This window comes from Microcebus murinus, chromosome X (assembly GCF_040939455.1).
Source record: "Microcebus murinus isolate Inina chromosome X, M.murinus_Inina_mat1.0, whole genome shotgun sequence".
Lineage (NCBI taxonomy): Eukaryota > Metazoa > Chordata > Mammalia > Primates > Cheirogaleidae > Microcebus > Microcebus murinus.
This window is the reverse complement of record NC_134136.1, coordinates 28,237,092-28,253,058: the sequence shown is the minus strand read 5'-3', so window position 1 is coordinate 28,253,058 and position 15,967 is coordinate 28,237,092. Positions and strand designations below refer to the sequence as shown.

General features: G+C 36.5%; 1 pseudogene; it reads right to left on the bottom strand.

Moving 5' to 3' along the window:
- Positions 1–15,019, bottom strand: part of LOC105856724 (small ribosomal subunit protein eS19 pseudogene) — a 160,776-nt pseudogene extending 145,757 nt beyond the window's left edge.
- Between the last annotated feature and the right edge of the window lie 948 nt (positions 15,020–15,967).

Here is a 15,967-nt window from a genome sequence, read left to right as displayed (position 1 = left end):
TATGTTATTTCCTTACATATATTTTTTAACCATCTACATTTTCTCCTTCTTCCCTGCCTTTTTTTTTTGGCCTTATTTTTTTTTAATATATAAAATCCTTGCCATTTAGAAGTATATCTTTATTTGAAAATTATCACTTCAACCATATATCGATGTTCATTTATAATAGCAAATCTGAAAACAATATGAATATAAAAATATAGGTGTTAATTTAAATAAATGATGGAATGCTTACTCATTGAGCTATCAGCAATTAAAATGATAATTGCAAGAGTTTATAAAAACAGTGTGGATGCTCATGTTATAATGTTAAATAGAAAAGGTAAGCTCTGTGATTTGATATGCAATATTATTATGGACTTACACAAACAAAACCAACCTATTTAGAAAAAATACTGCACATTAATGTATGAAAGAAGCATGATTTTTTCTGGGTAATGGAACCATATAGGTGAATTTTTTGTTTTTCTGTATTTTCATTTTTAGGAAATTAACACATTTTTATGAAAGTTAATGTTTTTCACTCTCCTTTCTAAATATTAGCTTTACTGTTCAAGGCTTTAGAAATACAGACTTAAAATAACAAATTTACTCATTTACCATCAAGCATTGTGGTAAGTATCTTCTAAGCTGGCTTACAATGATTCTAGACTCCTGATATGTGTGTCCTTACGTAACCTCTTCCCCTTGAATGAATACTTGCCCAAGTTAGTTGCATCTAATAAATAGAATACCATAAAGGAATGAGATTTCACTTTCAAGATTAGGTTATGAAAACTAGGGAGTCTGTCTTGCTTTTGCTTTTTCTCTGGCTCAGGTATTTTCTGACACTTTTTAACATTTGAGGTTTTATCTCACCCAAATATTCTCCAAAGAGCAGTTGCAATTAAAGAGTGATCCAAAGACAAAATTGAATAGTACAAATTTCCAGTATTGATTAAATAAAAATGTATAGATAAAGAGAATTCTAATGTGTGAGAAATGGTGGTTGTCTTCTTTTAATTGACAAGCAAAGCTTGTATATATTTATGATGGACAGCATGATGTGTTGATGTATGTATATATTGTGAAATAGCTAAATCAAGCCATTTAACATAGCCATCATCTCACATACTTACCATTTTTTTGTGGTAAGAACACTTAAAATCTACTTTTTTAGCAATTTTCCAGTATACAATACATTGCTATTAACTGAAGTCACTCTGTTGTACAATAGATCTCTTGAACTTATTCCTCTTGTTTAAATGAAATTTTGTGTCTTTTGACCAATATCTTCCCAATCCTTCCACTCCCAGCCATCTGGTAACCACCATTTTACTCTCTGTTTCTGAGTTTGGCTTTTTTAGATTCCACATATGTGAGAGCATGTGGTATTTGTCTTTCTGTAACTGGCTCATTTCACTTAACATGATGTCAGCTTGGTTCATCCATGTTGTCACAAATGACAGGATTTCCTTCTTTTTAAAGGCTGAATGGTATCCCATTGTGTATAGGTGCTCCTTGTCTTATGATGGTCTACATCCTGACAAACTCATTGTGAATTGAAAATATTGTAAGTCAAAAATACATTTAATACACTCAACCTACCAAATATCATAGTGTAGCCTAGCCTATGTTAAACGTGCTCAGAACACTTACATTAGCTTAGAGATGGGCAAAATCACCTAACACAAAGCGTATTTTATAAAAAAAGTGTTGAATATCTCATGTAATTTACTGAATACTGTACTGAAAGTAAAAAAGCAGAATGGTTGTATAGGTATTGCAAGTACAGTTTCTACTGAGTGCATATTGCATTTGCACCATCATAAAGTCAAAAAAATATTGAATCTAACTGCCCATCATAAGTCATAATCATCTGTATAGCACATTTTCTTTATTCATTAGTCCTTAGATAGACACTTAGGTTGTTTCTGTATCTTGGCTGTTGTTAATAATGCTGCAATGAACATGGAAGTGCAGATACCTCTTCAACATACTAGTTTCATATCCTTTGAATATATACTCAGTAATGGGATGCTGGATCATATAGTAGTACTATTTTTAATTTTTTGAGTTACCTTCATTCAGTTTTCCATAACAGCTATCCTAATTTGTATTCTCACCAACAGTATACAAGGATTCCCTTTTCTCCACACACTCTCCAATACTTATCTTTGGCCTTTTTGATAGCAGCCATTTTAACAGATGTGAGGTGATATCTCATTGTGGTTTTAGTTTGCGTTTCCCTAATTATCAGTGATATTGAGCATTTTTTCACATACTTGTTGGCCATTTGTATGGCTTCTTTTTTTTTTTTCTATTTCAAGTTCCTTGCTCATTTTTAACTAGATTACTTGTCTTCTTACAATAATATTAAATTGAGTTCCTTATATTTTTGGATATTAACCCCTAATAGATATATGATTTATAAATATATTCTCCTAATCTGTAGGTCAACTCTTCACTCTGTTGATTCTTTCTCTGACTATACAGAAGATTTTTAGTTTGATGTAATCTCATTTGTCTACTTTAGCTTTTGTTACCTGTGCTTTTAAAATCATGTCTGAAAAAACTATTGTCCAGATCATTGTCAAGAAGCTTTTCCTCTATGTTTTCTTCTAGTAGTTTTATAGCATCAGGCTTACATTTAAGTCTTTAATCCATATTGAGTTGATTTTGGTATATGGTGTGAGATAAAGTTCTAATTTAATTCTTTTACATATGAATATCTAATTTTCTTAGCATCATTTATTAAAGAGACTGCCCTTTCCCCATTGTATGTTCTTGGCATCTTTGTTAAAAATCTATTAATCATAAATGCATGAACTTATTTCTGTGTTTTCTCTTCTGTTTCTTTGGTCTGTGTTTTTATGCCATAACCATGCTCTTTTGATTACTATAGCTTTATAGTAGATTTTGAAATCAGGTAGTGTGACACCTCTGGCTTTGTTCTTTTTGCACAAGATTGCTTTGGCTATTTGGGGTCTTTTATTGTTCCAAATGAATTTAGGTTTGTTTGTATTCTATTTCTGTGCAAAATGCCATTGGAACTTTCATAGGGATTGAATTGAATCTGTAGATTGTTTTTGATAGGATGAACATATTAATGATATTAATTATTCCAGTTAATGAACAGGAGACATGTTTCTATTTATTTGTATCTTCTTCAGTTTCTTTCAGTGTTTTATAGTTTTTAGTGTACAGGAGATGCAGTTGTTCTCTTTAACATTTGGAGGTAACTGGAATCCTAAAGACAAGGACTGCCATGGAACTGACTGTGAATATAAGAATTGTAATGGATGAGACAGAGAAAGTGATATCACACAGAAGGGGGAATAAGAAATTCATGACTCATGTATGAGATCTTTGGAGAAAGAAATCTCTCTCTCCTCTTACCCTTGCACACTGAGTAACAAAATTTTATTCAAAGACAATAAGTAGTAGCAAGACTGAAACAGTAATCCTTAGAGCCTTCTCTTTTCGACCTGCCTCTGAGGACAAAGATAATGATTAATTTCATTACACATTACAGCCCGATACATTATTATCCCTGGGTAATTTTCATTCATTAATGGTCTCTATAGTAGAATCTCATACTACAGTAAAAACCAAAAAAGTAGAGCATTTATGAGTCAATATGGATGAATCTCAGAAACATAATATTCAATTCAAAAAGTATATTGTAGAAAAAAACATAAAGGATGATGAAGTTTATATACAAATTTAAATACTATTCATTACAATGTGTATAATACTACCCATTGTTTAACAAAATAAGATAAAGATACAGTAAATATTCGAGGGAACACATGAAAATAATATACATTAAATACAGGGTAATGGTTATTCTCTAGGGCTGTGGTCCTCAATCCCTAGGCCATTGACCAGTACCAGTCCAGGGCCTGTTAGGAACTGGGCCACACAGCAGGAGGTGAGCAGCAGGTGAGTGAGTAAAGCTTTATCTGTATTTATAGCTGCTCCAAGTTACTCACATCACTACCTGAGCTCTTCCACCCGTCAGATCAGTGGCAGGATCAGATTCTCATAGAAGCGCAAACCCTACTGTAAATTCTGCATGCAAGGGATCTAGGTTACATGCTCCCTATGAGAATCTAAGGCCTGATGATCTGAGGTGGTGATGCCAGTGCTGGGCAGTGACTGCAAATACAGATTACCATTAGCAGAGAGGTTTGACTGCACAATTAGTGTAATGTGCTTGAATCATCCCGAAACTACCTCTATCCCGGTCCATGGAAAAATTGTCTTCCATAAAACTGGTCCCTAGCACCAAAAAGGTTGGGGGCTGCTGCCCTAAGTGTTAGGTAGGAATGTGCTAAGGGAAGAATACATTGGTAATTACAACGGGAAAAAAGTATCTTTAATATTACTAGAACTGGCAGTCACTATTTCAACCAAGTAATCAAACTTAGTATCATGAATAGTGGTAGAACCTGACATTGCACATATCCTGACATGATATGATATGAAGCACACAGCATCACTTATGAATTGTTTGCAAGTATATATTTAACCTGATTCCAATAAAGCCTGTAACTTCTAAACTTCCAGTTTAGAAGAACTACAGGGGATGACAGACCATGTTAAATAATATTCAGAGGACACAATCAGATCAAGAATGGGGTTATTCTGTATAACTGGCCTGATGTTTTCAAAATATCATTGTCATAGAAAAGAAAAAAATAAGAGAATTGACTTAAAGTTTCAAAGACTTCAAATACATTAAGATCGACTGTATCCTAGTTTTTTTAAAGCAGTTATAAAGGACATTTATGCATACAGAGAAACACAATTCAAGCCAGTATAGCAATATATTAGGAATAAATAATAGTTATATGATCATTGAATAATGTCTTAGTCTCTTTAGGCTACTATAACAGAATATCATATAGGATGGTTTATAAACAACACAAATTTATTTCTCTCAGTTCTGGAGATTGGTAAGTCCAATATCAAGGCACCAGCAAATTCAGTATCTTGTTAGGGCTTGGTTCCTGGTTCATCATTGATCGTCTTTTCATTGTGTCCTCGGCATAAAAGAAAGTGCAAGAAAGCTCCCTAGTATCTCTTTTGTCAGAGCACTAATCACCTCGCTAAGGTCCCACTTCTATATACCATAACATTGGGGATTAGGCTTTAAAATATGAATTTGGGGAGGAATAAACATTTAATTTGTAGCAGACAATATACTGTTTATTCAACTTCTCTGTATACTTGAAAATTTTCATAATAAAATATTCAGAAAGGATGGGTTATTCATTCAGTAAAAGTTATTAGATAACTGTGTATTTAGAAAATAAAGTAGATTCTTTTTTATTTCATGGTATTATGAGGGTACAAACAGTTTGGTTACATTTTAAAATTCTTATTTTGTAGCAAACATTTGGAAGAAAATATAAAAGAATATATTCATGCCCTTAGGGTAGGGGAGAATTTCTTAAACTTCTTGCACAAGACAAAGCACAGACAAAAAGAAGTATAAACTGACTATATTAAAATTAAAAGGTCTGGTACATCAAAAACAATTCTCTCATCCCAAATTCCCCAGAAAGTAAAGCATAATACAAAAGTTTATGTGTAAATGATTTATCAGGGTGTGTGATCTCGGGGAACAGGACTGAGGGACAGGGAAAAGAAAGCAAGAAAAATGGGAGAGCCAAGGCAAGAATGCATTATCAAGTTGGAAACTTCTGCAAGTCACTGGTTGTTCTATCTCATGGGACCATTTGATTAGCCATATGAAACACATCTCAGTACTCTGTTTAGAGGTAATAAGGGGATGGGATTTTTCTACTAGATTCCATACTGATGATCAATTTTTTGCCTCATGGGTTATTTACTCTTTCACACTTTCAGACTGTATGAAACTTGCATGAAACTTGAATAGATGCCTGTAGTGTTTCATGGCCACTGCAGTATCAGAGGAGCCCTGGGTTGGGACCAAAAAGTATACAATTTGAGCCTGAGGTGAGATGCTATCAGACTGTATCTGCATAAAACTGATCATATCTGGCACAATAATGGTATCTACAGAGGTGGCAAGAATAAGAAAAAGGTGATATCAAGAAGAACTGAGGGTGTGCCTCAGAAGTGCGTGATACAGTTGACCCCTTGCATTCAAATACAAAATGCAAGGTAGGGTTTGCAGCTAAAGGAGAAGGTAGGAGAAATAGGTTTAGAAGAGCTGGAAAGTGTATGAGAGTCTTCAACCATATATGTAGTATTTTATTTCTTTAAAATCATATATAAAGCAAATGAAATGATAATATTTGAGAAAGCTGGATGGTACACAGATATGTGTTTATTACATTATTTTAAATATTATTCTGTATAACATTCAATATGAAATACATTAACGTAAAAATTCAAAAACAGAGTAATGTTTGAAAAGGTAAATAACTTTTTACAGATTCATTTCCTTTCAAATTATCATGGCTCAACATAATCCTGTTCTTATTTTTAAGGTTCATTATAATATTCTTTTCTAACACTCTCACAATCTTATTTTGGAAAGATAATTACTGAGTTGATATCTTTTCTACAATTTATGACCATTGAGCATTTAAAATCTTTGTGGTTTTTCACACCTGTCAACAGTGAAAATTTAAGTTTAAGACTTCATTTTTTGTGTGACCACATTCTTTTTCTATCAACTTTTCATGGTTCATTCTCTTATTTCTTTCATGTGTTTGTTCCACACAGAGCCCTTCCCTTAATAATCTATCTTTAGGAACATATTTATAAAGTTTTCTTTCTTTACTCTACTTTTTATTCTTTCTAGCACTTTAGAATGCATATTTGTTTGTTTATTTTTGGTTTCCCACCATTAGAATATAAATTCTGTGATGACAGACTATCATGTTAACCTCTGTATGGCTAGAAAATAAAATCCTTTGTTATTTTTCACATAAATAAAAATGGAGACCGAAAGTATAAAAAATAGAGCTTATGTCTCTATGTGTGGGTATAAAGCACACACACATATATACACACACAAACCCATGCATGTGTGCATGTGCATGTATAGATATGCATGCACATGTATGTATATACATATGAATATTATATATAATACACACATACAATTTTTTTCAGTCAGGAGGACATAGACTCCCTTTCCTTTGCTCTGAAGAAGAGGAAAAAAATCCTTAACAACAGATACTTGCATTGTATTTGCTGTATTCCTTAAAATATAAGCTCTATGATCTTCTAGAAAGGCAATAAATTTTCAAAGCTTGCCTCAGCAAAATACATATCATCATAACTTGAAACAGAACCCATTTGAACACCTAGACTTTCTTGAGCATGGCTTTCAAATTATTTAATAAACATAATAATAGTTATTATAACTTATATGAAACACTTATATACTTTAAAAATCTTAATGTTTTATAGGTACTTTATCTCTTCAATTTATTTTTTAAAGTTTATTATTATATAAATAATACCTGAAAACAATCTTGTTTGAGATTTTGTGTAAACATTTAGGGGAGTACAACTCAAATATCATAATTCTTACATAATTGAAATCATATTACACATCTTCCTTTGAAACTTCATTACTTAAAGCTATAACTTGTATATTGTTACATTACAATACATATACTTGTTAAAACACAAGTTTTCATGTGTTATGTTTCTGTGAACAGAGAACATGGTATTAACTGCCATTTTTTTCAGGACTATCTTTTCAAGGATGTTTACAGAGCAAACAGCCTGGAAAGAGATAGTGATACTATCTCTTTCCAGAGAAAAGAATAGATAATTTTCACATTCAGTATAATACAGATAATGTCTACATCCAATGCAAATTTCAAGTAGGTTGTTTAAAGCTCATTTTAAAAGATTATGATTCCCTAAATTTGGCTTTCCTTGGGTGTGACACAAACCCACTGTGCACAGGATCCATTTGTGCCTTTTTCTGTCACCCCTTTGGGACTTGGGGTCAAGGGGAATAAATACAAACAAACATAAAGCTCATGCTGCTTGCTATACTATGAGTAATAGCATTTTTATCTCTGATCTAGGAGTCTCATGTCTTCAACCAGAATCCATGAAACTAGCAGGATAACTTGTCATCTGGCCAGTAGAATAAAAACTCTGACCCTTCACAGACCTGGACAGCTTTTGATGATGGTGATAGCATAGTGAAAGAGACATGGCTCTCCAGAATAGATAGGATGAAGGCCTTGCATGCAAGCCAGGTTAGAAATATAAAATGACTATCTGAGATCCATTAGTGCCTACTGTTACAAAGTAATGGGGGGCAAGAAGTAAAGGGCCCTCACTTGTCTTACCTCTTCCTGAGTATTTAGAGTCTGAGCAATGTGTGGTAAGATTAAAACAAGCTTCTGAAATGGTGTTTCTTTTTTTAATAATTTTTCTTTTTATTTCCTCATATTATGGGGGTACAAATATTGTTAGGGTTACATATATTGCCCCTGCCACCCCTCCCCTACCCCACCATGCCAGAGCTTCAAGCGTGTCCAACCCCCAGGTGGTGCACACCGCACCCATTATGTAAGTATACACCCTTCCCCTACTCCCCCCTCCCACCTGCCCACCTCCTGATGACAGGTTTTTTTTAGACATTTTGGTTACATTGTATATCTTTGCCTCTCCCTAAAATGGGTTAGAGGTAATCCCTTCTCCCCCACAATGCTCGCCATATCCCTAAGAAGTGGGTCTCCCCCCACTGAATCCCTGGTGAACACTACCACTATTTGAGCATCATAGTTTTAATCCGTCAGTACTAATTTGATGGCAAGTACATGTGTAAGCCCATTTTCCAGATCTTGTGTAGCCTGGCTTTGTATAACGGTCTTAAGCTTAATCCAGGATAGCATAAACAGTGCTAGCTCACTGTCGTTTCTTAGAATTGAGTAATACTCTATTGTGAGCATATACCACATTTTAGTTATCCACTCATGAATTGACGGGCACTTGGGTTGTTTCCATGACCTTGCAATAGTGAATTGTGCTGCCATAAACATTGGGGTGCAGATGTCTTTATAATAGAATGTCTTATGTTCTTTTGGGTAGATGCCCAACAATGCTATTGAAATGGTGTTTCAATTGTTCCTACTATTCTCCAGAAGGGAAGAGGAAATAATTTTATCATGACAATGGAGTAGTAAGCCCTAGGTTCCATCTGAAATGCAATGTGGCTGCAGTAACTAAGTCAAGGTGTCCACAAAGCTGAAATAAATGGTGTCAACATGAATATATAGAATGTTTGGTGAATCAGAGACATTAAAGCTCACTTAGTTAAATCACGAGCAGCCACAAGGCTTCTCAAAGCTGGTAGTGTCTTGTTTACTGTAATGGAGCCACTGTTTCCCTCCATGTCCCCTGTCTCCCTAACCTCTTTTAATACCAACCTAAGTTACTTTAACTACAAAGATGAATAGACATGGAGCTTGTCCCAGATAGGGCCCAAGGACTATATGTATTTAAAGGAATATTCTAGGAACTTTAGAAAAGAAAATGATTGAAACTTTGATGACTCTGTTGGATACAGATATCCAAATCACCATTCTACTTAATCCCTTTGGGGGCGGGGGAACCGAGATTAAACCAAAAGACTTTAGACTAGATTCATAGTAGGGAAGTGGGATCTTTTGGAACATTTAATATTGCTCTTGCTTCTACATGTAAATTTATAATAGAATTTAATGTTATATGTTTGTCTTCCTTATTTGTTTATACTGGTGTGGATTATCCCAGTTAGAAATGAGCCACCTATAGAGATTTAGCATATACATTTAGCATTCACTCAACTGGTTAGATTTAAGAATTTGGTGATTGGGGGAAGAAGGGAGGCATAATTGAAGTCAATATTACAGATTTGTTTCATTCTGATGCTTGGAGCCTTTTGATAGTAACCTTAATTAAATGACATACAAAATCTAGTGAACTTATTTGATCTTAACCTTATTGATCAGATTAATCAGAGTGGCTGATGTAGTGGCACAGTCACGGGAAAATTTGACAGATGTCAAAATGGTGTGGAAACAAAGGGTAGATATTGTTGGGAGACAACTTTCCATATATCTTTTGTTTCCACACAGCTTGAGGGCAGAGGCACTAACTTGCCTTTTGTTCAGGATTACTTTTGTAAGGATGTTTGTAAAAAAAAAAAAAATTAGTCTTCAAATATGGAGATGTCTCCCTTTTAGAGAAAAAGGCATGTTTGTTCACTGTCCAGTATAATATAGATAATGTATCCCTCCAAGACAAAATTCAAGCAGGTTTTCTTACAAGCCATTGATATTAATAAAAGATTCTGGTCCTCTAACCTTCAGGTTCCTCAGCTGTGATACAAGCCTACTATGTGTGTAGCATCCAAGGAGTCCTGTCCACATCACCTCCATGATCAAGGAGAACCTACAACTATATGAAGTTTATAATGTTTGCTGTGCTATAAATAATAAAATTCTTCTTCTCTGACCCTGGAGTCTCATGTTTTCTTCTAGCACCCATGAAACTATGGGAGAATAACTCATTAACTTGCAAGAAGAGTAAAATCTCAAACTCTTGACAGTTCTTGACAGTTTTATATCACTCTTTTTAATGGCTGCATACTTTCATCTATACAAATTATGTAATCAGCCTCTTGGTTTTGGAAAATAGAGTATTTCAAATATTTTTCTACTACAAAAATGCTGTACTAAATATACATATTCATATATCTGTGCACATATATGAGTGTTTCTGTAGGACAGGGAAATTTTTTATAATGGAAATGCTTTTCTTAAAGATATTTAGGTGCCAAAAAAGCTGTAATCATTTACACATCTGTCAGCACTTCATGAGAGTACCCCTTATACTTATAAAACTACTTTGTTTTAATATTTATTTCCTGATTATTGGTGAGACTGACTACCTTGTCATGTTTATTGACTGTATTTTATCTGTAAATTTTCTTCTATCATAAATGATAAATTTTCTTTCAGATATTTTTTTTACTGAATTATAAAAGCTTTTTATATAGAGAAATATTTTCATTCCCTTTGTTGTATATTATGAAAATAATAGTTTCCAGTTATATCACTTGTCATTGAAATATGCTAATGGTGTTTAAGTCACACAGAAATTTAAAAATTTAGTAGTCATATTAGTCAACCTTTTCTTTTATGGCTTATAGGTTTTCTGTCTTGCTTAAGAATGCCTTTGGTTATTTTCAATTTATTCCCTTATATGTCATCCTAATTTCTTTCAATAATTCTCAATTTTTCTTGTTTTTAAAAACCTATCATTTATTGCAGCAACCCACAGATATGTATCTTCTGTGATTATCTTCCATGTGAGGATTTAACTTTACAATTATTATATACTCAAAACTATGTCATTTATAATCTTTTAAATGCCATCTGTTACTTCTCTACTTTTAATTAATAGTCCATGTTTATCTAAAAGTAAAAGTATAATATTTTTTATGAATTTAAAAAACACACTTTTACCAGGGTGAAAATCATGTTTTCTCTTTCACAGAGAAATTACAAAATTGATCCTGAATTTGCTTTGCAATTTTTTTCAAGTGAGTATAATATAACACATGGAGGTGAAGATGCTGGCTCAAGCTCATACAAAGAATCTCGGATGAATCTAAAACTCATAGTCCCCGTTATTTTATGTGTGTGTGTATATGCATGCGTTTCCTCATTGAGCCACATTGACTCTTATTTGAGGCTAAAAAAGGAAAATGTTTACAGAGAAATATGTGTGAAAGTTACAGAAGAAAGATTTTAATCAAAATGATGTATTTAATCTCTCCACTTCCGTTACCCAGCTGGAATCTGAGTCCTTCCTCATTCTCCTGTTTTGGATGAGAGCAGCTGCTTATGATGACATAGGCAGTCTTCTCCAGCCTTCTGCTTCAGGCAGCAGTTTGTGCCTTTCTCTTTGAAATTAGCTGGAACCATTTTAAACATTTTCCTGTTTCCTCCAGGCACATGCAATACCAGGATGAGGATTAAAGCATCTGTCCTTCTCAAGATTATTTGAAGTTTTTACAACATTTCTTGATTATTTGAGGGCCAGCAAATTAAGAAGATAAGAAGAGAAGTTTGTAGCTAGATCAGGTCAAGACAAAAACAAATAGAAAGCGGTAAATGTTTGTAGTGTAGAAGTAGAAGGAAGCACTCGGAGAAAAGCAGGGGTATTTCATATCAAAGACGGTTCCACATTGACAAAGGAAATGTCAGGCACCTAAAGGATTTAATTTTGTAGGTAATAGACACCATGAAGAGAATATTCCTGTGCTGAATTGGTAAAATAATCTGGCATGCTCTGGATTTTATTGCTGCACTAATTCCTCTGAGAATCTTTTTCTGCCCACTCAGCCCCATAGATGCCATTCAAATGTAATCTTCTCCCCTTCTCCTAGCCATCCTGCCCTGCTTTCCACCTGACCCCACTCAGAAAAGCCTGTTTTTCTCCTCCATTGCTGATGGTCTTGTGATGCTTGGAAAGGCAGAGACATTTGGAAGTTTCCTCCAGGAGAATTAATATGGCTGGAGGCAGACAATTAAGTAAAATAGGGAAGGACATGGACAGAATATTAGAGAGATTTTAGCAATGTCATAGAAATTAAAACACAAGGCTACCACAGAGTGCAGAAAAGAATTCCAAGAGAATCGAAGAATAGAATATACTATCCAGAAAATAGAAAAATAAAAAGCCTTTCCACACACACACACACACACACACATATACACATACACACACAAGAATAAAAAAAGTTACCAAGCTGAAAATAATAGTTTGGGATAGTGGAAGTTTAGATTTAGTCATTTACTCCTGGAAATGTATGTAAGATATACTTACCCTAAAGAATAACAGTACAGCTTCACTGGCAATATGATAAAGTACCTGAATATTGTTGGACTGGGCCACATTATGAAGTAGGTGATGCCATTTGTACTTTCTCATTTTACCACTAAGTGCTCATTTCCTCAAAATTCAGGATTGTTTTGTGTCCTATTCTTACAGTGCCTGGCCCTAATCTTGATAGCAGTTATTCCTCATTATAGAGCTAGGGGATTATGCCCTTACCTAAGAATTGTATGCTTTACAAATTATACTCAACATTCAAAAGTCAGGTGTGGGGAGGAAGCTCTGTGGCTAGCGAGTGCACTGGCACAGGCTTCAGAAATTGGAAGAAGAGGTAAGTGGCAGTGGGCAAGTGAGACATGCTCTTTATTGTTGAGGGGATACAGCAATGGCGAAAAGCATGGCTGAGAACGTGGCAAGCACTTATATATGGCTCTGACCAATAGTGGCAACATGCCATGGGAAAGCACGATCATATGGGTCTATATAGGAGATAACACCTTGGTTACATCTCATGCCTCCTTAGAAGGCTGGCTTGCTGGGGGACGGGGTTGGAAAAATACTGTGGTAGTCATCTTAGTTTGGCCTAAGAAACCTATTGCCTATATAAATAGATTTTCCTTTATATTCTACCCTCTAGGTAATAGGTTTTGCCACCAACACATGGGCCTGTAGGGAGGCCTCCTGGGCACATAGGCCACAACAACAATACGGAGAACAACATAGTATTACCAGACCACAGCAAGCAGCTCCTAACACTAAAAGAGTCCAATGCCAGCATAATGAGAGGTGTTCCCATCATTGTTATAATGGGTTTCCAGTTACCAGACCACAGCAAGCAGCTCCTAACACTAAAAGAGTCCAATGCCAGCATGATGAGAGGTGCTCCCATCATTGTTATAATGGGTTTCCAGTTACCTGTTGGATGGCCTGTACCCCGCCATCATCTTGCTTCAATGCAGTGGAGATATCCTCTTGGTGATCAGCTATATATATATATACAGCATTCGGTATGTATGACTGCACATGTGCCTCCTTGAGCTGCAATGAGAAGATCAAGGGCCATGTGATTTTGCAAAACCACCTTTCTCATCTAGGTGACCTCATCCATCAAAAGGGTTAAGGCCTGTCTGGTTTGATTCAGGGCCCAAGCAGTATGCTCTGTTAGGGCATTCACTTTTATTTCTACCTTAATGGTTCCACCCCCAAGAATAAATATGGATAAAAACGAACCATAGAGTTTGTTTCACCTGATGCCAAATGGAGAACACGGCCTCCCAGTTATGTGGCTTCTCAGTAAAGGTGGAGAGAACCTTTCCCAACATGTATGGCTGTCCCCACATTCATCTTCCCATCCAACAAGTGGGAAGATAAAGCCACTTATGTCTTTCATATACCCACAAAAGTCCTGGGGACACTCTATGGGTAGGGATAGTCCCCACCAAAGATTTTTTACTCCACCAGTGGGTGGCATTTTTATTCTGGGTAATGTTTACACAGAACTCTTTTGAGATCCATCCCATAGTGCAATTCCTCAATCCCATATTCTCTTCTATACATAAGAGGGTCACTTGGCATAGTTCTACTTATTCCCCTGTTAGCCAACCCCGACTGTCCCAAATGGCATATCCCAAAGTGGGATGTGGACACGAAGTCCACTGCAGGTGTTTCTCAACTACCCCGCAAACAGGGTCATAGTCAGCGTGCTGGGGCCCCTATATGGCCAGGAAAGTCCAGTTCTGCAGAGAAGCAGGGGGAATGCTCCAGGGCAGGCCACCACAGGTTTTCACTAGGAACTCCATACAGACGCAGCAGTGAGAAATATTCATGACTTGAGTGCAAGTGTGAGCCCAGGAGGTGATGCTGTTAGCCTGGATTGCCCTGGTTGGTAAGAAAGAGCAGACAGGGGAACCACTAAGGGTAACTTATGCCCTTCAGGCAGCACATAGGCTACCTGTCTGTCCTGGGACAAGGTTGTGGCTGGAATTGCCTTTTGTCCTGGGCTATGGCACCACACAGTCTCACCTATAATAGGTTTGGTAGTTTCAGGTGCCAAGACCAGGGGGACCCGGGGAATTACCCATAGGGCAAGAACTAATGTGCCTGTCAGGAGGGTACCCTTTTCATGGTGGCCCACCGTGACTATCACCAATTGCTGCTCAGGGGTGAGCATAGCAGGTGACATGTTTGAAAGGTACTGCATACACATACCCCCACAGGGCTAACAGACCAATCTACTGGGGTTCAGGGTCCATTATACTCCATGACCATGTCCAGGTTTTTGTCTCTCCTTCCTTGAGGGGATTTGGGGCCAGGAGCAGAACAGTTCCGTCCTGAACTACCTGGGGTCACATCAACGGGTCCTCAGCAACATCTGTCAGTTGGAGGAGAGTGGTCTGCTTGTAGGCTAAATAGTCTAAGGGGACAAGCCCATCCTTTTGGGGCTGCTCAACTAGCACCCGAACTGCCTGATCCAATCTCCATGTCCAATGTGAGAGAGATGAGCGAAATTTTCCATTTTGTACCTTCTCCTTCAACAAACCATTGTATTGCTCTATCATGCCAGCAGACTGAGGCCAGTAGGGCACGTGGGCTATCCGCTCAATGTCTATTTGGCATGCCCACTGTTGGACTTCATGTTCCATAAAATGAGTACCCCGATCACTGTCTATAGTGAGGAGTTGCCCATATAGAGCAGTTAAATGTTTCAATGCCTTCATGAAAGATGTTTGATCAGCCTAGGCCACCAAGTAGGCAAAAAGGAGGCCAGTAGCAGTATCAACCGCTGTGAAGGCATATGCTACCATGTTAGACTGAGGCAGGGAACCAACATAGCTAACCTACCATCTCTCCAAAGCATGGTCTCCCCATTGGACATGTCCAAGATTGGTGGGGAGATGCCTATGGTGTAGATACTGTTGTGCACATACCTCCCATTGGTGACAAGTCATCCATAAATCTGCCATACGTATGTGTAGATTCCACTCTTGGTTCACTTGAGCCATAGTTTTTACATTGGTGTGGCCCAGACGATGGTGTAACCACAGGGCTTTGTCAGCCAGCAAGGATGACCTGATACATCACGCCTTTTCCAGGGTGTCAGCCTCATCATTGCTGGGGCTGACTAGAGGTC